Below are 22379 nucleotides of genomic sequence, written 5' to 3'. Positions count from 1 at the left end.
TAAAATTAAAAGATAGGCCCTTCGCAGAGGGAAGCAGAGGTTGTCATGTGCTTTTATGGTTGGATGCACAAAATCTTAATGCAAAAGAACGTCACTTTCTATTGCCGCTTGTGATAAAGAACTTTATTATGCAGTATGTCGCTTTTATTTCTTCCATATCACAAGTTCGTATAAAGCTTATTTTCTTCACACTAATAGATCATACATATTTAGAGAGCAATTTTTATTGCTTGCACCGATGACAACTTACTTGAAGGATCTTACTCAATCCATAGGTAGGTATGGTGGACTCTCATGGCAAAAACTGGGTTTAAGGGATATTTGGAAGCACAAGTAGTATCTCTACTTGGTGCAAAGGATTTGGCTAGCATAAGATGGAAAAGCAAGCTCAACATGTTGGAGGATCCATGACAATATAACTTCTATTCGGATATAAGAAAACATAACCCATTATGTTGTCTTCCTTTCCCAACATCAACCTTTTTGCATGTCATATTTTAATGAGTGCTCACAATTACAAAAGATGTCCAAGATAGTATATTTATATGTGAAGCATCTCTTTCTTTATTACTTCCTATTAATTGCAACAATTATTGAAGCTACATTTGTCAACTCTCAACTACTTTTATTCATCATACTCTTTATATGTGAAGTCATTTTTTGAGAACTGATGACAGTGAGAAACTCTCACTGCCTTTGTATTAAAATAATAAGGTTAGGGGGGTTAGAGAGTTCAGACTGTACAAAATTACATGTTGTGAGAGGGGGGTGGGGGGTTGTTAGCTATACAACACAACCGAACAGAAAATCAAAGCAAGTTAACAATGGAAGTGATGCAAGGAGCCAGCTCCCGCCTAGCTCTATGAGCCAGCATAGCAAAATCCTTCCTAAACCTGCCCCTCCAAGAATCAAAGGAAGGTTGAATCCCCCTGAAGTGTTTGTCATTCCTCTCCTTCCAGATCCCCCAAGCAGCAACCGTGAAGACTTCTAAAAACATCGGCCTTGTCCACCTGCTCTTGCCTTCATGAACCATTTTAATCCAGTCAGGGTCATTTGGCCAATGTATTCCCAGCGCAGCCCAGCACCTTTGACTGAAAGGACAGGCGAAGAAGAGATGAGCAATGTCTTCCTCGGGCGGCTGGTTACAGAGGATACAGGCGTAGTTATCATTCTGTATTCTGAAGTGTCTGCGTCGAAGCATATTCCTCGTATTCAGCCTGTCAGCCAGCAACAGCCACAGAAACACCTTCCATTGCATCGTGCACTTGGTTTTCCAAATCAACCCAAAGATCTGATCTGCCTGAACCCGACTAAAGCAGTGCTCATAATATTTGGAAGATCGAAAGTTTGCCCCCCCCCCCAAACACATGACCATACGTCCCTGTCTTCATTCAAAGCCATTTCAAGGGTTTCCGACTGTATCTGAATAACCTCATTCTTAGCTTCCACTGACAACGGCAGGTGGAACACCTCCCCCAATATTTCTGACGATAGGAGATGTCTAACAGACACATCTGGATTTCAAGCAAACGAAAATGCTCTCGTGTACCTGTCTTGAAGAGTATCCGTGTTCCAATTGTCCTTCCAGAATAAGATCGTATCACCGGCAAACACTTCAGCTTTAGTGATTCCTCTGTATATATCAGACATCGACATAAGTTCTCTCCACCAGAAGGAGTCGCACGGGTCAGAGGCATGAGGTATTTTGTCCACATAGTACGAGTCCCAAATCAGTTTGACCCAAGGGACATCATGTTTATTGTAAAACTTGTGAAGTTGCTTCAACAGGAGTCCCTGGTTTTGGGTTTTGAGGTCAATGATCCCCAGACCACCTTTGCTCTTTGGTTTGCATACCATATCCCAAGCTGCCAAGGAGCTACCCTTGAGCCCATCGTTATATGATCATTATATGTGAAGTCATTACTCTCCATAAGATCATTATATGATCTTTTTTTCTTTTTATTCCTTTCTCTTATTTTATTCCCTCAAGATCATAGCAAGAAAGCAAAGCCCTCAACTCAAAACTACTCTTTATTATATATAGCTCACGGGTTTGATTACATAGATAGATCTCGAAACAAAACTCAAAGATAGATCATACTAAAAAATTTATTCTACTAGATCAATATATAACCAAACGGGTCGAACTAAGAAAAACGATAAAAGTAAAGGCGTGATGGTGATACGATACCGGGGCACCTCCCCCAAGCTTGGCAGTTGCCAAGGGGAGTGCCCATGCCCATGTATTTATGTCTCGTTCTTCGGAGATGGTGATGATGGAGTTGTTGATGAAGTAGGCTTCTTCCTCAGCTTGCGCTTGAGGATAGAATTTTACTCCCTTAAGTCATCAATCTCCTGCTCAAGCCTTAATATCTTTTTACATAGTTCATGTTTGTTTTCTTGCAAGAGAGGAAAAGGGATAAACTCGATCTTAGGTATCTTTGCATTATTAGGAAGGCTTGACTTTTTGAACTCCACGTGCATGTCCCTAGGTTGGGGTAGTGGGACGTCCTCTTCATCGGAGCTTGTCTCTTCCTTTCCTTTTGGGTAATAATCCTCTTCTTCCTCTGTGGTCCAATCATAATGCTCTCTCCCTCCGAATCTTGGGATGACATATTGCTCTAAATCTACTACAAAAACAACTCAAAAAAAACAAGGGATTTTGCCGTGGTACGGTGGTCAAAACCTTTGGGAATTATATTATATAATGAATTTTTACTAATCAAAAGAAGTATTATACAAGAAAACAGAGTCTGAAGTGCACACGAGGTGGCCACAAGGCAGGGGGCGCACCCAGGGGGTAGGCGTGCCCTCCACCCTTGTGGACTCCTCGTGCATCTTTCAGACTACTTTTAATTTTCCTAAATTTTTAAATATTCTAAAACGGGTAAAAATTTTTGTTAGAACAGTTTTGGAGTCGGTTTACTTACCGTACCACATGCCTATTCCTTTTCGAAGTCTGGAATGTTCTGGAAAGTATCCCTTATGTACTCCTCCGGTGTTATGATATTAATACATTAATGGGGGTACCTGGAATATAACTTTTGATTCTTTAACCATTTACCACCTTCGGATTTGTGCCTTCGACGTTGTTGATTTTGATGGCACCGGAACGATAAACCTCCTCGATAATGTAAGGGACTTCCCATTTAGAGAGAAGCTTTCCTGCAAAAAATCTTAAATAAGAGTTGTATAGCAAAATATGATCACCTACATTAAACTCACACTTTTGTATCCTTTTGTCATGCCATCTTTTACCTTTTTCTTTAAACAACTTGGCATTCTCATAGGCTTGGGTTCTCCATTCATCAAGCGAGCTAATGTCAAATAACCTCTTCTCACCGGCAAGTTTGAAATCATAGTTGAGATCTTTGATTGCCCAATAAGCTTTATGTTCTAGTTCAAGAGATAAGTGACAAGCCTTTCCATAAACCATTTTATATGGAGACATACCCATAGGGTTTTTTATAAGCAGTTCTATAAGCCCATAATGCATCATCAAGTTTCTTAGACCAATTCTTTCTAGATCTATTAACAGTCTTTTGCAAGAACAATTTAATTTCTCTATTGCTCAATTCTACTTGACCACTAGACTTAGGATGATATGGAGATGCAATTATATTGGTTGACATCAAATTTAGCAAGCATTTTACGGAAAGCACCATGAATAAAATGTGAACGACCGTCAGTCATTAAATATCTAGGGACTCCAAACCTCAGAAAAATAACTTCTTAAAGCATCTTAATAGAAGTGTTATGATCAACACTACTAGTCGGAATAGCGACTACCCACTTAGTAACGTAATCAACAACAACTAAAATATGTGTATACCCATTAGAGGAAGGAAAAAGTCCCATATAATCAAAGCCCCAAACATCAAATGGTTCAATAACAATTGGATAATTCATAGGCATTTCCTGACATCTACTAATATTGTCAATCCTCCGGTATTCATCACAAGACAAGACAAAGTTGTAAGCATCCTTGAAGAGAGTAGGCCAATAAAACATAGATTTTAATACCTTGTGTGCAGTTCTATCTCCAGCATGGTGTCCTCCGTAAGCCTCGGAGTGGCACTTGCGTAGGATATGTTCCTGTTCATGCTCAGGTACACAACGTCTAATAACACCATCTACTCCTTCTTTATAAAGGTGTGGGTCATCCCAAAAGTAATGTCTTAAATCATAGAAAAACTTTTTCTTTTGCTGGTATGTGAAACTAGGTGGTATAAATTTAGCAACAATGTAATTAGCATAATCAGCATACCATGGAGTGCTACGTGAAGCATTTATGAAAGCTAATTGCTCATCAGGAAAACTATCATCAATAGGGAGTGGGTCATCAAGAACTTTTTCTAACCTAGACAAGTTGTCTGCAACGGGGTTCTCAGCTCCCTTTCTATCAATAATATGCAAATCAAATTCTTGCAGCAAGAGAACCCATCTAATAAGCCTAGGTTTAGCATCTTTCTTTTCCATAAGATATTTAATAGCTGCATGATCAGTGTGAACAGTTACTTTGGAGTCAACAATATAAGATCTGAACTTATCACAAGCAAATACAACTGCTAAAAATTCCTTCCAAGTAGTAGCATAATTTCTGTGGGCACTATCTAGAGCTTTACTAGCATAATGGATAACATTTAATTTCTTATCAACTCTTTGTCCTAGAAAAGCACCAACAGCATAATCACTAACATCACACATAATTTCAAAGGGTAATTTCCAATCAGGTAGTTGAACAATAGGAGCAGAAATCAAGGCTTTCTTAAGTATTTCAAATGCTTCTACACAATCATCATCAAAAACAAAAGGAATATATTTTTGCAAGATATTAGTGAGAGGCCTAGAAATTTTAGAGAAGAATTTGATAAACCTTCTATAGAAACCAGCATGACCAAGGAAACTTCTTATACCTTTGATATCTTTAGGACAGAACATCCTTTCAATAGCATCTACTTTAGCTTTATCAACTTCAATACCTCTTCCAGAAATTTTATGCCCCATTACAATACCTTCATTAACCATAAAGTGTCACTTCTCCCAATTCAAAACAAGATTAGTTCCTTCACATCTCTGCAAAACTCGATCAAGGTTGCTTAAGCAATCATCAAAAGAAGTTCTGTAAACGGAGAAATCATCCATGAAAACCTCAACAATCTTTTCACATAAGTCAGAGAATATAGAAGTCATACATATTTGAAAGGTAGTAGGTGCATTGCATAAACCAAAATGTATACTTCTATAAGAAAAAGTACCGAAAGGGCAAGTAAAAGTGGTGTTTTCTTGGTCCTCTTTTGACACAGGTATTTGAGAGAAACCAGAATAACCATCTAGAAAGCAGAAACGTGCATGTTTGGATAGTCTTTCTAGCATTTGATCAATAAAAGGTAGAGGGTAATGATCTTTTCTAGTAGCTTTGTTTAATTTGCTAAAATCAATTACCATTCTATAATCTGTAACAATTCTTTGTGGAATCAATTCATTCTTATCATCAGGAACAACAATAATACCTCCCTTCTTAGGGACACGATGAACTGGACTTACCCATCTACTATCATCAATAGGATAAATTATACCTGCCTCCAGAAGCTTTAGTGTTTCATTTCTTACCACTTTTTTCATCTTAGGATTTAACCGTCGTTGATTATTGATACGTCTCCAACGTATCTATAATTTATGAAGTATTCATGCTATTATATTATCCATCTTAGATGTTTTATATGCATTTATATGCTATTTTATATGATTTTTGGGACTAACCTATTAACCTAGAGCCCAGTGCCAGTTTCTGTTTTTTCCTTGTTTTTGAGTTCTACAGAAAAGGAATGCCAAACGAAGTCCAATTGACGTGCCAATTTTTGATGATTTTTATGGACCAGAAGAAGCCCAGGGAGCATCGGAGATGGACCAGAAGAGTCCCAATCCGTCCACGAGGGTGGAGGGCACGCCCTACCCCCCTGGGCGTGCCCCCCTATCTCGTGGACGACTCGGAGACCCCTCTGACGTGAAACCGACGCCAAAAATTCCTATAAGTATAGAAACCCCCAGAAAGAAACCTAGATCGGAAGTTCCGCCACCGCAAGCCTCTGTAGCCACGAGAAATCAATCTAGGCCGTCTCTGACACCCTGCCGGAGGGGGCCATCATCACCGGAGGCCATGGGGAAGGATCTCGGAGGGGCCATCATCACCATGAAGGCCAAGGACCAGAGGGGGGAACCTCTCCCCATCCAGGGAGGAGGCCATGGATGAGGAAGCACAAGGGGGAGAACTTCTCCTCCTCTCTCTTGGTGGCGCCGGTGTGCCATCGGGAGGGGAATCATCGCCGTGGTGATCGTCTTCCTCAACATCACCATCCTCATCTCTTTTACGCGGTCCACTCTCCCGCACCCTGCTGTAATCCCTACTTGAACATGGTGCTTTATGCCACATATTATGATCCAATGATGTGTTGCCATCTTATGATGTTTTGAGTAGATATCCTTTGTCTTTGGGTTGATTGATGATCTAGATTGGTATGAGTTGTATGATTTATTTTGGTGTTGTCCTATTGTGCCCTCCGTGTCACGCAAGCGTGAGGGATTCCTGCTGTAGGGTGTTGCAATATGTCCATGGTTTACTTATTGTCTGCGTTGCTTGAGTGACAGAAGCATAAACACGGATAAGTGGGTCACGGCGTATGGGAATAAAGGGGACTTGATATGTTAATGCTATGGTTGGGTTTGACCTTAATGATCTTTAGTAGTTACGGATGCTTGCTAGAGTTCCAATCATAAGTGCATATGATCCAAGAAGAGAAAGTATGCTAGCTTATGCATCTCCCTCATATGAAATTGCAATGACGACCACCAGTCTTGTTAACAATTGCCTAGGACAATTCCGCACACTGAACCATCATTAAACCACACTCGCTATTTATAATATTTAGTAATATATTCTAAATTTATGATAACAGCACCTATTTTTATATTTTAGCTCTTCGATATCATACAAAGTTATCCTCTTCATACCCACAACGTAGTTTTATTTCTCGTTTCTAGTTGGAAGCAAATGTTCGGTGTACGTAGAGTCGTATCAGTGGCAGATAGGACTTGAGAGAATATTGATCTTGCATTTATCTCCTTGTGGGTTCTACACTCCATGCTTATCACTTCCACCTTTGGAAATTGCTACGATGATTCCCTGCACTTGGGGATTATCAAGCTCTTTTCTGGCGCCGTTGTCGGGGAGCAATAGCATGGGGTTGATATTCTCGTGTGTGCTTGTTTGCTTTCTTCACTAAGTAGTTTTGTTTTCCCTTTTTGATTTGCTTAGTTATGGGTGAAACATACAAAAAAATCAAAAAAATGAAAATACAAAAAGATGCACTTGCCTCATATGCCTGAAAAGTTTTTCAAGAAGAGAAGTGATTGGAAAGTTATGCATTGGAGAAGTGAGGGTCGACCTTGAGCACTTGTGTTCATGCTCATGGAAACAATGTAGAATTTTTCATGCAAGTTTTTCCGTAAATAATTATCCCCTTGTATATATCCTTTCTATTATAAAAATAATGTGCCAAGCTTTGGTTTTAGGATGATTAGATTGCTTGTTTACTATGTGCAGTACAAAAATAGAAACTTTGGTTGTAGCGTGTGAATTTACATTTTTTTACTTGAAAGTCAAATGGGTTTGAAAGTTTTTGCACATTACTTCTGTACAAATTTTTTAAATTTTCATATTTTATTTATAATTTTTGGACTTACAGAAGTTTACTAAATTTCAAGGTTACTAAAGACTGTCCTGTTTTTGACAGATTCTGTTTTCAATGTGTTGTTCGCTTATTTTGATGAATCCATGGGTAGTATTGGGGGGTATGAACCATGGTGTAAGTTGGAATACAGTAGATAAAGTGCTAATGTTAAATTGAAATGAGTTTGCAACAGTACCTAAAGGTAGTGATTTGCTTTATTATACTAACGGACCTCACAAAGTTTTTGTTAAGTTTTGTGTGGATGAAGTGTTCGAAGAACGAGGAGTTACCGACGTGAGAAGAATAAAGAGAGGTAAGAGTTCAAGCTTGGGGATGCCCAAGGCACCCCAAGTAAATACTTCAAGGATACTCAAGCATCTAAGCTTGGGGATGCCCCGGTTGGCATCCCATCTTTCTTCTTCAACAATTATCGGTATACCTCGGTTTTTGTTTTGTTCACATGATTTGTGTCCCTTGTGTTTTTCTTTTTCTTTAGTAAACATGCTAGTATGAGATAGCCCTTCATTGATTTATAGAATGCTTCATGTGATTCACTTATATCTTTTGAGTATGGTTTTATAGAATGCTTCGTGTGCTTCACTTATATATTTTGAACTTGGATATTGGTTAGTCTATATTAATTGTAGAATGCTCCATGATCTTCATTTATATATTTTGGAGTATGAATAATACTATCATCTAAAGTGGGTTCTAAAGAGTGTCAACTTTGGGAATTAGTGATCCCACTATTTTGGAGGGTGTTGAATCTTAGTGTGATATTTATGAAAGTGGATTTGGAAGAGTGTCAACTTTAGCTAGTAATGATTCCACTATTTTGGAAGAGGTTCCAATTGATTATGAGAACAAAGTTGCTATCTATGAATTAATGTGATGACATGTATGATATAAAGAATAATGTTAACCATGAAACTTGTCATCATGATTTTAATTTTCAATTGGATTATGCCTCACATGACGGTTATTTTGTTGAGTTTGCTCCCACTATTCCGAATGAGAAGAATTTTTGCTTATGTGGAGAGTAGTAAAATTTCAATGCTTGTAGATCATGAAAATAATGCTTTATGTGATGGTTGTATTGTTAAAATCATTCATGATGCTACTGAAAATTATTATGAGGGAGGAATATATGCTTGTAGGAGTTGCAATAATATCAAGTTTCCTCTCCATGTGCTTAAAGTTTTGAAGTTATACTTGTTTTGCCTTCCTATGCTAGTTGATTCTTGTTCCCTCAAATTGTGTGCTCACAAAATCCCTAGGCATAGTAAGTGGGTTAGGTTTAAATTTGCTAGTCATATTCTTCATGATGCTCTCTTTATGTTTCAATTCTTATCTTTTATGTGAGCATCATTGAAATCATCATGCCTAGCTAAAAGGCATTAAAGAAAAGCGCTTGTTGGGAGACAATCCAATATTTACCTTCACTGTTTTTGTGTGTCCACATGATTAAGCTAATGTAGTAATCATTTTTTATAGCTTTTGTTTCAATGAAGTGCCAAGTAATACCTTTGGGAAGACTTGGGTGAAAGTTAATGTGATCTTGCTGTAAAAACAGAAACTTTGTGCTCACAAGATTAGCTGTCATATTTTACAGAAGAGTGATTTTGAGTTGATTCTTTTTGAAGAAGATTAATAGACAAATTCCTCACGTCCACAAATTTATTTCAGAATTTTTGGAGTAGCAGAAGTATGTTTGTTGTTCAGATCATTACAGACTGTTCTGTTTCTGGCAGATTCTGTTTTTAATGCATAGTTTGCTTGTTTTGTAGTTTCTATGGCTTATATTGCTCAATACAAATTGTAGAAATGATATGGTACAGTAGGCATTGTGTGAGAACAATTATGAATCTTGTCTTTGACAGTACCAAAGTGAATGATTTACTCTTTATCATACTAACCCATCTCACGAAGTTCCGTTAAGTTTTGTGTGACTGAAGTTTTCAAGTTTTGAGTGAGATATCGATATGAGGAGAATAAGGAGTGGAAAGACTCTAAGATTGGGGTGTCCAAGGCACCCCAAGGTAATATTCAAGGAAGACTCAAGCGCCTAAGCTTGGGGATGCCCAGAAGGCATCCCCTCTTTCGTCTTCAAAACCATCGGTATACCTTACCCAGAGCTATATTTTTATTCGTCACATGATATGTGTTTTGCTTGGAGCGTATTTTAATTTTACTTGCTGTTTGAATAAAATCATTGGATCTGAAATCTTGAATGAAAAATAATCCTCCCATGGCTAGTTAATTATTTGACTACTCGGTGTGCTTCACCTATACCTTTTTGGAGTAGTTTGCCATTTACTCACGTGCTTCACGTATATCCTATGAGTAAATGGTTGAATGAATTGAATATCATAAATCTAAATTTATATATGTTTCATATGCTTATAACATGAGGAGTAATGACTTCACACATAATAAGTATAGGTAGTAAACTTATTGAAAGTCAGTAAATGCAGCATTGGTCACTTGAACAATTCATGAAAGAATATTGAAGGAAGAGAGATTTCACATATAAATATACTATCTTGGACATCTTTTGTAATTGTTAGCACTCATTAAAATATGACATGCTAAAAAGTTGATGTTGGACAAGGAAGACAACTTAATGGGTTATGTTTTCCTATATCCGAAAAGTTATATTGTCTTGGATCATCCAACATGATGAGCTTGCCTTTCCCTCTCATGCTAGTCAAATTCTTTGCACCAAGTAGAAATACTACTTGTGCTTCCAACATCCCTTAAACCAGTTTTGCCATGAGAGTCCACCATACCTACCTATGGATTGAGTAAGATCCTTCAAGTAAGTTGTCGTCGATGCAGGCAATAAAAATTGCTCTCTAAATATGTATGATCTATTAGTGCGAAGAAAATAAGCTTTATACGAACTTGTGATAGGGAAGAAATAAAAGCGACGGACTGCATAATAAAGGTCTTTATCACAAGCGGCAATATAAAGTGATGTTCTTTTGCATTAAGGTTTTGTGCATCCAACCATAAAATCGCATGATAATCTATGCTTCCCTCTGCGAAGGGCCTATCTTTTACTTTTATCTTCTACCCTTATACAAGAGTCATGGTGATCATCACCTTTCCTTTTTACACTTTTTTTCCTTTGGCAAGCACTTTGTGTTGGAGCGATCTGGATATATATATATATCCACTTGGATGTAGGTTTTCATAAAGTATTATTGTTGACATTACCCTTGAGGTAAAAAGGTTGGGAGGCGAAACTATAAGCCCCTATCTTTCTTTGTGTCCGATTAAAACTTTGAACCCATAAATATCACGTGAGTGTTAGCAATTGTGAAAGATTAAATGATAGTTGAGTATGTGGAGTTTGCTGAACCAAATCTCTTACATAGACCCTTCACGAAAATAAGATGAATTGCAATTGTTTGATGACTAAGAGCATGGTTTGTTAGTTTTCAAGAAAGTTTATGATCTATACTTTAACATGTGAATAGCTTGATCATGAGAAGTTTTATGAGTTGAGCTACTGTTATGATATATAATGATGCTAGAAAAGGTGATTGAAATTATCATTGATCAAACTTGTGCACCTTCTAGCATTCACACTTCATAAATTATTTCTTTTATCATTTACCTACTCGAGGACGAGCAGGAATTAAGCTTGGGGATGTTTGATACGTCTCCAACATATCTATAATTTATGAAGTTTACATGCTATTATATTATCCATCTTAGATGTTTTATAAGCTATTTTATATGATTTTTGGGACTGACCTATTAACCTAGAGCCCCGTGCCAGTTTCTGTTTTTTCCTTGTTTTTGAGTTTTAAAAAAAGGAATACCAAACGGAGTCCAATTGACATGCCAATTTTTGATAATTTTTTATGGACCAGAAGAAGCCCATGGAGCATCGGAGATGGACCAGAAGAGTCCCGAGCCGTCCACGAGGGTGGAGGGCACGCCCCCTATCTCGTGGACGACTCGGAGACCCCCCCCCTGACGTGAAACCGACGCCAAAAATTCCTATAAATACAGAACCCCCCAGAAAGAAACCTAGATCGGAAGTTCCACCGCCGCAAGCCTCTGTAGCCACGAGAAATCAATCTAGGCCCTCCCTGGCGCCCTGCCGGAGGGGGCCATCATCACCGGAGGCCATGGGGAAGGATCTCAGAGGGGCCATCATCGCCATGAAGGCCAAGGACCAGAGGGGGAACCTCTCCCCATCCAGGGGGAGGCCATGGAGGAGGAAGCACAAGGGGGGTAACTTCTCCTCCTCTCTCTCAGTGGCGTCGGAGTGCCATCGGGAGGGGAATCATCGCCGCGGTGATCGTCTTCATCAACATCACCATCCTCATCTCTTTTACGCGGTCCACTCTCCTGCACCCCACTGTAATCCCTACTTGAACATGGTGCTTTATGCCACATATTATGATCTAATGATGTGTTGCCATCTTATGATGTTTTGAGTAGATATCCTTTGTCTTTGGGTTGATTGATGATCTAGATTGGTATGAGTTGTATGATTTATTTTGGTGCTGTCCTATTGTGCCCTCTATGTCGCGCAAGCATGAGGGATTCCCACTATAGGGTGTTGCAATATGTCCATGGTTTACTTATTGTCTGCGTTGCTTGAGTGATAGAAGCGTACACATGGATAAGTGGGTCACGGCGTATGGGAATAAAGGGGACTTGATATGTTAATGCCATGGTTGGGTTTTACCTTAATGATCTTTAGTAGTTGTGGATGCTTGCTAGAGTTCCAATCATAAGTGCATATGATCCAAGAAGAGGAAGTATGTTAGCTTATGCCTCTCCCTCATATGAAATTGCAATGACGACCACCGGTCTTGTTAACAATTGCCTAGGACAATTCCGCACACCGACCCATCATTATTCCACACTCGCTATTTATAATATTTAGTAATATAGTCTAAATTTTTGATAACATCACCTATTTTTATATTTTAGCTCTTCGATATCATACAAAGTTATCCTCTTCATACCCACAACGTAGTTTTATTTCTCGTTTCTAGTTGGAAGCAAATGTTCAGTGTACGTAGAGTCGTATCAGTGGCAGATAGGACCTGAGAGAATATTGATCTTGCCTTTAGCTCCTTGTGGGTTCGACACTCCATGCTTATCACTTCCACCTTTGTAAATTGCTACGATGATTCCGTCCACTTGGGGATTATCAATGATCAACAACTGGTTTAGCGTCAGGCTCCATATTAATTTTGTGCTGACATAGAGTGGGACTAATGCCCTTAAGATCATCAAGAGTATATGCAATAGCGGCATGATGCTTTCTCAGAGTTTTCAATAATCTATATTCTTCATGCTCTGAAAGGTTAGCACTAATAATAACAAGATATATCTTATTTTCATCAAGATAAGCATATTTCAAAGTATCCGGTAATTGTTTAAGCTCAAACACAGGATCACCCTTGGGCGGAGGAGGATCCCTAAGGATTTCAATAGGCAAATTGTGTTTCAAAATAGGCCCTTGATTAAATAATATTTCATCTAATTTTTCTTTCATTCATAAACATGTCATTTTCATGGTCTAGCAAATATTGTTCTAAAGGATCAGTAGGAGGCACGGCAATAGAAGCAAGACCAATAATTTCATCCTTACTAGGCAATTCTTTATCATGGGGTTGTCTATGAAATTTATAGAAATTAAAATCATGAGACATATCCCCAAAACTTACAGTAACTATTTCTTTCTCACATTCTATCTTAGCATTAACAATATTCAAGAAAGGTCTACCAAATATAATGGGACAAAAATCATCTTGTGGGGAACCAAGAACAAGAAAATTAGTAGGGTATTTAATTTTCCCACACAAGACTTCAACATCTCTAACAATCACAATTGGTAATATAGTATCTCTATTGGCAAGCTTAATAGTAATATCAATATCTTCTATCGCGGCAGGTGCAATATCATTCATAATTTCTTGATATAAGGTAAAAGGAATTTCACCCACACTAGCACCCACATGATATGTCTCCGTCGTATCTACTTTTCCAAACACTTTTGCCCTTGTTTTGGACTCTAACTTGCATGATTTGAATGGAACTAACCCGGACTGACGCTGTTTTCAGCAGAACTGCCATGGTGTTGTTTTTGTGCAGAAATAAAAGTTCTCTGAATGACCTGAAAATCCACAGGACAACTTTTCAGAATTAATAAAAAATACTGGCGAAAGAATCAGTGTCACGGGGCCCACACCCTGTCCACGAGGGTGGGGGCACCCCCCCCCTCCCCTGGGAGTGCCCCCTGCCTCGTGGGCCCCCTTAACGTCCACTGACCTCAACTCCAACTCCATACATTTGCTTTCCGCAGAAAAAAATTAGAGAGAAAGTTTCATCGTGTTTTACGATATGGAGCCGCCGCCAAGCCCTAATCTCTCTCGGGAGGGCTGATCTGGAGTCCGTTCGGGGCTCCGGAGAGGGGGATTCGTCGCCGTCGTCATCATCAACCATCCTCCATCACCAATTTCATGATGCTCACTACCGTGCGTGAGTAATTCCATCGTAGGCTTGCTGGACGGTGATGGGTTGGATGAGATTTACCATGTAATCTAGTTAGTTTTGATAGGGTTTGATCCCTAGTATCCACTATGTTCTGAGATTGATGTTGCTATGACTTTGATATGCTTAATGCTTGTCACTAGGGCCCGAGTGCCATGATTTCAGATCTAAACCTATTATGTTTCCATGAATATGATTTCTTGATCCTATCTTGCAAGTCTATAGTCACCTATTATGTGTTATGATCCGACAACCCCGAAGTGACAATAATCGGGATACTTCTCGGTGATGACCGTAGTTTGAGGAGTTCATGTATTCACTATGTGTTAATGCTTTGGTCCGGTACTCTATTAAAAGGAGGCCTTAATATCTCTTAGTTTCCACTAGGACCCTGCTGCCATGGGATAGTAGGACAAAAGATGTCATGCCAGTTCTTTTCCATAAGCACGTATGACTATATTCGGAATACATGCCTACATTACATTGATGAACTGGAGGTAGTTCTGTGTCACCCTATGTTATAACTATTACATGAGGAATCACATCCGACATAACTATCCATCACTGATCCAATGCCTACGAGCTTTTCATATATTGTGCTTTGCTTATTTACTTTACCGTTGCTGCTGTTACAATTACTACAAAACTGCTACCGTTACTTTTGCCACTGTTACTGTTACTTCCATACTACTTTGCTACTAAATACTTTGTTGCAGATACTAAGTAATCTAGGTGTGGTTGAATTGACAACTCAACTGCTAATACTTGAGAATATTCTTTGGCTCCCCTTGTGTCGAATCAATAAATTTGGGTTGAATACTCTACCCTCGAAAACTGTTGCAATCCCCTATACTTGTGGGTTATCACCACATCACATAAGCCATGATAACAATGATCACCTATTTTAACAGAAACAACAGGCATGCCAACAACAGGTCTATGCTTATCTTTAATATCGGGTTTAGCAATTCTAGCAGCTTCATCATAGAAATAAATAACATGCCCATCAATATTATCAACCAAGAGATCTTTAACCATAGCAATAATAGGTTCAACTTTAATTTGTTCAGGGGGTGTAGGTGTTCTAGTATAACTCTTATGAACCACAGTTGAAGCTTTAGCATGATCCTTTATTCTAGTAGGGAAAGGTGGTTTCTCAATATAAGCACTAGGAACAATAGGATCAACATTATAAGTAATAGTTTCTTCTTCAACTTTAATAGGTTCTACTACTTTTACTTCAATGGGAGGATGATATTTAAACCACTTCTCTTTAGGGAGATCAACATGAGTAGCAAAAGATTCACAGAAAGAAGCTACTATCTCAGAGTCAAGTCCATATTTAGTGCTAAGTTCATGAAAACATCGGTATCCATAAAAGATCTAACACAATCAAACTTAAGGTTTATACCCGACTCATTACCTTCGTCGAGTTCCCAATATTCAGAGTTCCATTTAATTCTTTCCAATAAATCCCATTTGAATTCAATAGTCTTCTTCATAAAGGAACCAGTACAAGAAGTATCGAGCAAGGATTGATCATTATGAGAAACCCGAGCATAAAAAATCTGAATAATAATTTCTCTTAATAGCTCATGATTGGGGCATGAATATAACATTGACTTAAGCCTCCCCCAAGCTTGAGCAATACTTTCTCCTTCATGAGACCAAAAATTATATATATAATTCGATCACGATGAACTAGATGCATAGGATAAAACTTTTGATGAAATTCCTATTTCAATCAGTTGTAGTTCCAAGATCTAATATCATCACATAGCCTATACCATGTCAATGCCTTTCCCTTCAAAGATAAAGGGAAGACCTTCTTCTTGGCTTCATCCTCGGACAAACCTGCAAGCTTAAAAAATCCACAAACTTCATCCACATAGATTAGGTGCATATCAGGATGTAATGCTTCGTCTCCTGCATAAGGATGAGCTAGCAGTTTCTCTATCATACCCGAAGGAATTTCATAATAACTATTTTTAGTAGGTTCAGTAGGTTGAGGGGAAACTCTTTGCTCTTCTGGTCGAGGTGAAGATACCCCGAACAAGCCCCTCAAAGGATTATTTTCCATAGTAACAAGTGACAGTAAATTTCAGCACACTATATAAATGTTTCCTTACCAAATTCCACTCACCAAAGGCGCATCACTCCCCGGCAACAACGCCAGAAATTCTTCCTGCTACTTCTTGATCTTGTGTTGGTTTTTCCCTTGAGAAGGAAAGGGTGGTGCAGCAAAGTAGAGATAAATATTTCCCTCAATTTGAGAACCAAGGTATCAATCTAGTAGGAGAAGAACGTGCAAATCACCAATACCTGCACAAACAAACAAACAACTTGCACCCAACGCGATAAAGGGGTTGTCAATCCCTTCACGGTTACTTGCAAAAGTGAGATAGAGATAGATAAACAAAAGATAAAATATTTTTGGGTTTTTTGGTTTATAGATCTGAAAATAAAAGATTGCAAAATAGTAGATTGGAAACTAATATGATGGAAAATACTAGATCGAAAACTAATATGATGGATAATAGACATGGGGGCCATAGGTTTCACTAGAGGCTTCTCTCATGAAGACAAATAATATGGTGGGTGAACAAATTACTGTCGACCAAATGATAGAAAAGAGCAAAATTATGATGATATCCAAGGCAATGACTATGCAATATAGGCATCACGTCTGTATCAAGTAGACCGACTCCTGCCTGCATCTACTACTATTACTCCACACATCGACCGACTCCTGTCCGCATCTAGAGTATTAAGTTCATAAAGAACATGGTAACGCATTAAGTAAGATGACAGGATGTAGAGGAATTAACTCAAGCAATATGATGAAAACCCCATCTTTTATCCTTGATGACAACATACAATATGTGCCTCACTACCCCTACTTTGTCACTAGGTGAGGACACCGCAAGATTGAACCCAAAGCTAAGCACCTCTCCCATTGCAAGAAAAACCAATCTAGTTTGCCAAACCAAACCGATAATTCGAAGAGAAATACAAAGATTTCAAATCATGCATATAAGAATTCAGTGAAGATTCAAATAATATTCATAGATAAGTTGATCATAAATCCACAATTCATCGGATCTCGACAAACACACCGCAAAAAAGTATTACATCGGATAGATCTCCAAGAACATCAAGGAGAACATGGTATTGAGAATAAAAGAGAGAGAAGAAGCCATCTAGCTACTAGCTATAGATCCGTAGGTCTATGGTGGACTACTCACGCGATCGCGGAAGGGCAATAGAGTTGATGTAGATGCCCTCCGTGATCGAATCCCCCTCCGGCAGGATGCCAGAAAAGGCCCCAAGATGGGATCTCATGGGAAGAGAAGGTGGCGGTGGTGGGAAAAAAGTGTTTTCATGGATGCTTGTGGTGGTTTGGGAATATATGTGAATATATAGGAGGCAGAACTAGGTCAGGGGGGTCACAAGGGGCCTACAAGGTAGGGGACGCGCCCTACCCCCCTAGGCACGCCCTCCACCCTTGTCGCCACCTCGTGGATCTTCTGACTTGAACTCCAAGTCTCCTAGGTGTCTTCTGGTCCAAGAAAAATCATCGTGAAGTTCTATTCCGTTTGGACTCCATTTAGTATTCCTTTTCTGCGAAGCTCAAAAACAAGAGAAAAAAATAGAAACTTGCGGCTCTAGGTTAATGTTAGTCCCAAAAAAATATAAAATAGCATATTAATGCATATAAAACATCTAAAACAGATAATATAATAGTATGGAACAATAAAAAATTATAGATATGTTGGAGACGTATCACTATCCAGCATGCATCTAGCGTATTAAGTTCATGGAGAAACAGAGTAATGCAATAATAACGATGACATGATGTAGACAAGATCTATTCATGTAGGAATAGACCCCATCTTGTTATCCTTAATAGCAACGATACATACATGTAATTTCCCCTTCTGTCACTGGGATTGAGCACCATAAGATCGAACCCATCACAAAGCACCTCTTCCCATGGCAAGAAAAATCGATCTAGTCGGCCTAACTAAATCAAAGATTTGAAGAAGAAATACTCATCACATAGCAACTCCAATCTATAAGTAATCATGCATATAAGAGATCAGAAGACTCAAATAACTTTCATGGATAAAAACATAGATCTAATAATAAACTCAAAATTCATCGGATCCCAACAAACACACCACAAAAAGAGTTACATCAAATAGATCTCCAAGAGACCATTGTATTGAGAATCAAAAGAGAGAGAGAGAGAGGAAGCCATCTAGCTACTAACTACGGACCCATAGGTCTATAATGAACTACTCACGTATCATCGGAGAGGCACCAATAAGGATGATGAACCCCTCCATGATGGTGTCTAGATTCGAGTTGTGGTTTCTGGGACTTGCGACGGCTAGAATTGTTTTTCGTCGACTCCCCTAGGGTTTCTGGAATACTGGGGTACTTATACGGCAAAGTGTTGGAGATATGCCCTAGAGTCAATCATGTATGATGATATTTCCTATGTATTTATGAATAAAGATTGTCCTTGGACATTATCAATGATGTGTATCAGCAAGTATGTGACTTGTTTGTGGGTATGCATTGTATGATGACTGTCCTAAAAGATCCCTAGTCGAACGGGCTGTTGTGACGCCCTCGATTCAACCGTACACTAATCATACACGCAAATGTGTACGATCAAGATCAAGGACTCACAGGAAGATATCACAACACAACTCTAGACACAAATTAAAATAATACAAGCTTTATATTACAAGCCAGGGGCCTCGAGGGCTCGAATACATAAGCTCGAATACACAAGAGTCAGCGGAAGCAACAATATCTGAGTACAGACATAAGTTAGACAAGTTTGCCTTAAGAAGGCTAGCACAAAAGCCTCTACGATCGAAAAGGCAAGGCCTTCTGCCTGGGAGCCTCCTAACTACTCCTGGTCGTCGGCAGCCTCTGTGTAGTAGTAGGCACCCTTGGGGTAGTAGTAGTCGTCGGTGGTGTCGTCTGGCTCCTGGGCTCCGACATCTGGTTGCATCAACCGGAAAGAAAAGAAAGGGGGAAAATGGGGAGCAAAGCAACCGTGAGTACTCATCCAAAGTACTCGCAAGCAAGGATCTACACTACATATGCAACATTATCAAAGGAAGGCTGTATATGTGGACTGGGCTGCAGAAATGCCAGAATAGAGAGAAGGCCTAGTCCTATCGAAGACTAGCATCTTTTGGAAACCACCATCTTGTAGCAACAGGAGGGAGTAGAGTAGCATAAAGTAAAGTAGTAGTAGTGTTATCAACCTCGGCCAGAGATCCTTTCTCGACTCCCTGCGAGAAAGATATCCCAGAGTCATCCTATCCAGTTATCATCACCATCAAATTCTCATCACAAGTATCCAGTTCTAGTTGTATCGATCGGGATATAACTCCGAGCGTCCATTACCGTAGGACAGGCTATCGATAGATGCTTTCTTCCCTGCAGGGGTGCACCAACTTACCCACCACAATCGATTAACTCCGGTCGGACACACTTTCCTGGGTCGTCCCGGCCTCGGCCAAACAATACGCCGCAACCCGACCTAGGCTTAATAGAGAGGTCAGCACGCCGGACTAAACCTATGCCCCCATGGGTCATGGGCCATCTCCCCGGGAACTCCTGCACGTTGCATGCGCGGTCGGTGAGCAGACCTACCTACCTCCTTAAAAAGGTAGGAGCTTACCAGTCCAACCCGGCGCGCGCCGCTCAGTCGCTGACGTCTAATAAGCTTCGGCTGATGCATACGATGCAGAACGCCCATACTATGCCCATGTGATGGTTAGTGCTATCAGGCAAGAGGCCCCTCGGGTCAAATATCCAAATCGTAGTGGACTAGGAATGCGTGGTAACAAACAGAGACTCACGAAAGATGTGACCCCGTTGCCCCGTCTCGAGGACTTGCGGCAAGGGCTAAGAATGTCTGGCCACGCCTCGTAATTATCTCACAGGCACCTTCCAAGTCAACCCGACTCCACATCACTCGCAATTATGCTCGCGCGGGTACCCCTCATGGTCGACCCGTCTTTAGTAACATGGTTCAGTGTCAAGTCATAGTAAGCATAGTAACCGTGTGTCCAAACATCAAGGGGAAAACCCGAGGAATCACTCACGGTGAATTCCAGTTGATGTAATCATCAAGGTGAACGTAAGAGGAATCACCCCCGAGGTTCACACTTGAGGGGTTACACAACAGAGTCGTATCGGAAGTGGTTAAGGCGGAATCACCCTCGATGACCACGACCGGATAACTACACTACAGGGTTAACATCAGAAGTGCTGTAGAGGTCTCACCCTTGGCACTCGATAGTAACCTAGCAGTGTCGAGCAACTAAGGGGAAAGTGATGTGCGGTGTCGGGGCTTGGTCTTCGATCCCATTGATCAGGTCTTCGATGATGAAGCAGGGGCAACAAGAACAAGGTGGGGGTCACTGATGGATCACTAACCAACCTATACTAAGCAGTTTAGGATAAGCAGGTAAGGTACAACAGCAGATACAAAAGCAGGCTATGCATCAGAATAGGAGCAATCAATAACAATAGCAAAATCTAATGCAAGCATGAGAGAATGCAATGGGCAATATCGGGATGATCAAAGGGGGGGCTGGCCTGGTTGCTCTGGCAAGGAGGGGTCGTCGTCGACGTAGTCGATCACAGGGGCAGCATCAGTCTGGGGGTCTACCGGAGAGAAGAGGGGGAAGAAACAATAAATACAGAGCAAACAATGCATCAGAAGGCATAACATGGCAATATGTTGTGCCGGGTGTGACCTAACGTATGGCTACACGATAAAGTGAAGGGGGAATTCAACCGGGAATGTTTTCCCGGTTCCGGACCTGTGTCAAACAGATGACCCGAGGGGGGATGTTCCATGTTCAGCATGCTAGGGGCATGTGAAAGATGAACGGACCATGTAATCGGATTCGTTGGATTTTTCTGAGCAACTTTCATATAGAAAAAAAATTCATCGGAGTTACGGTTTAATTACTATGATTTTTGCAAGTTTAAAACATATTCTAGAATTAAATAAATTATCAGCAAAGGAAAATATGACGTCAGCAAAGTGTCAGCATGACATCAGCAGGTCAACAGACCCGCTGACTAGTCAAATTGACCAGTGGGTCCCACCTGTCATGGACAGTGGACTAACAGTGGGTTATTTTAATTAAACGTGGTTCATTAGCAGCTAGGCCCCACATGTCAGTGACTCACTAATTTAGTTAATTACTTTTAATTAGAAAAAAGCATTAATTAGTTCAATTATGCATTAATTAGGTTAACTATGTGGTGGGGCCCGTGTGTCAGTGGCACTGAGTGCCAAGTCAGCATAGTTGACCACGGTCAACGTGGTCAACTGAGTCCAGGGGGCCCATGGGCAGCGACCCAGAGGCGGGCCCTGCCGGTGCCAGGTCAGCGTCGGCGCCGGAGCAACACCGGCGAGGCCATCCGCGGCGGCCGAACGCCGGAGACGGCAGGAATCGCGCTACGGCGCATCATTTGAGCCGTGGTCGGGCGCGTTCGAATGGTGAGGCTGGGCCGCATCCAACCGTGATGGTGGCGCGGGCCGTAACGGCCGGAATCTTCACCGGCGGCGAGTGGAGGCGGTGGTGGCGTTCGGGAGGTGGTCGGGTTTCGCGCACAGGGTGCCGTTTGCAGCGCGGTCGGGCTCGTTCGAATGAGAAGACGACGACGAGGCGATCTAGGGGGTGGCAGAGGTTGAGGTGGTCGAGAACGTGTACGGCGAGCGGCGAGGCGAACGCCGGACTTCGGCCGTCGTCGGGATTTGGGCTGGGAGGCGTTTGCGGGCAACCCAAGTGGCCAGACGAAGCCTACGCAGTGCGGTGAGCGCGACGGACCCTGGCCCGTGACCATTTGGTCACCGGAGACTGGCCGCCAACGAGCTCCGCGGCGCTACATTCGGGTGCGCATGGGGGAAGCAGCTAGGGGCACGCCAGAGTCGGCAAGGAGAGGGAGAAGGAAGAGGAGCTCACCGGGGAGGCACAAGGTGGCCCAGTGTAAGCTTAGTAGCAGCAGAGCCCCCGGAGACGGAGAGGATCACCGGCGACCGGCGAGGAAGGGGGTGGCTCGATCTGCGGCCTGCGG

The sequence above is a fragment of the Triticum aestivum genome, chromosome 4B (assembly GCF_018294505.1).
Source record: "Triticum aestivum cultivar Chinese Spring chromosome 4B, IWGSC CS RefSeq v2.1, whole genome shotgun sequence".
Lineage (NCBI taxonomy): Eukaryota > Viridiplantae > Streptophyta > Magnoliopsida > Poales > Poaceae > Triticum > Triticum aestivum.
Note: the sequence above shows the minus strand (reverse complement) of the source record.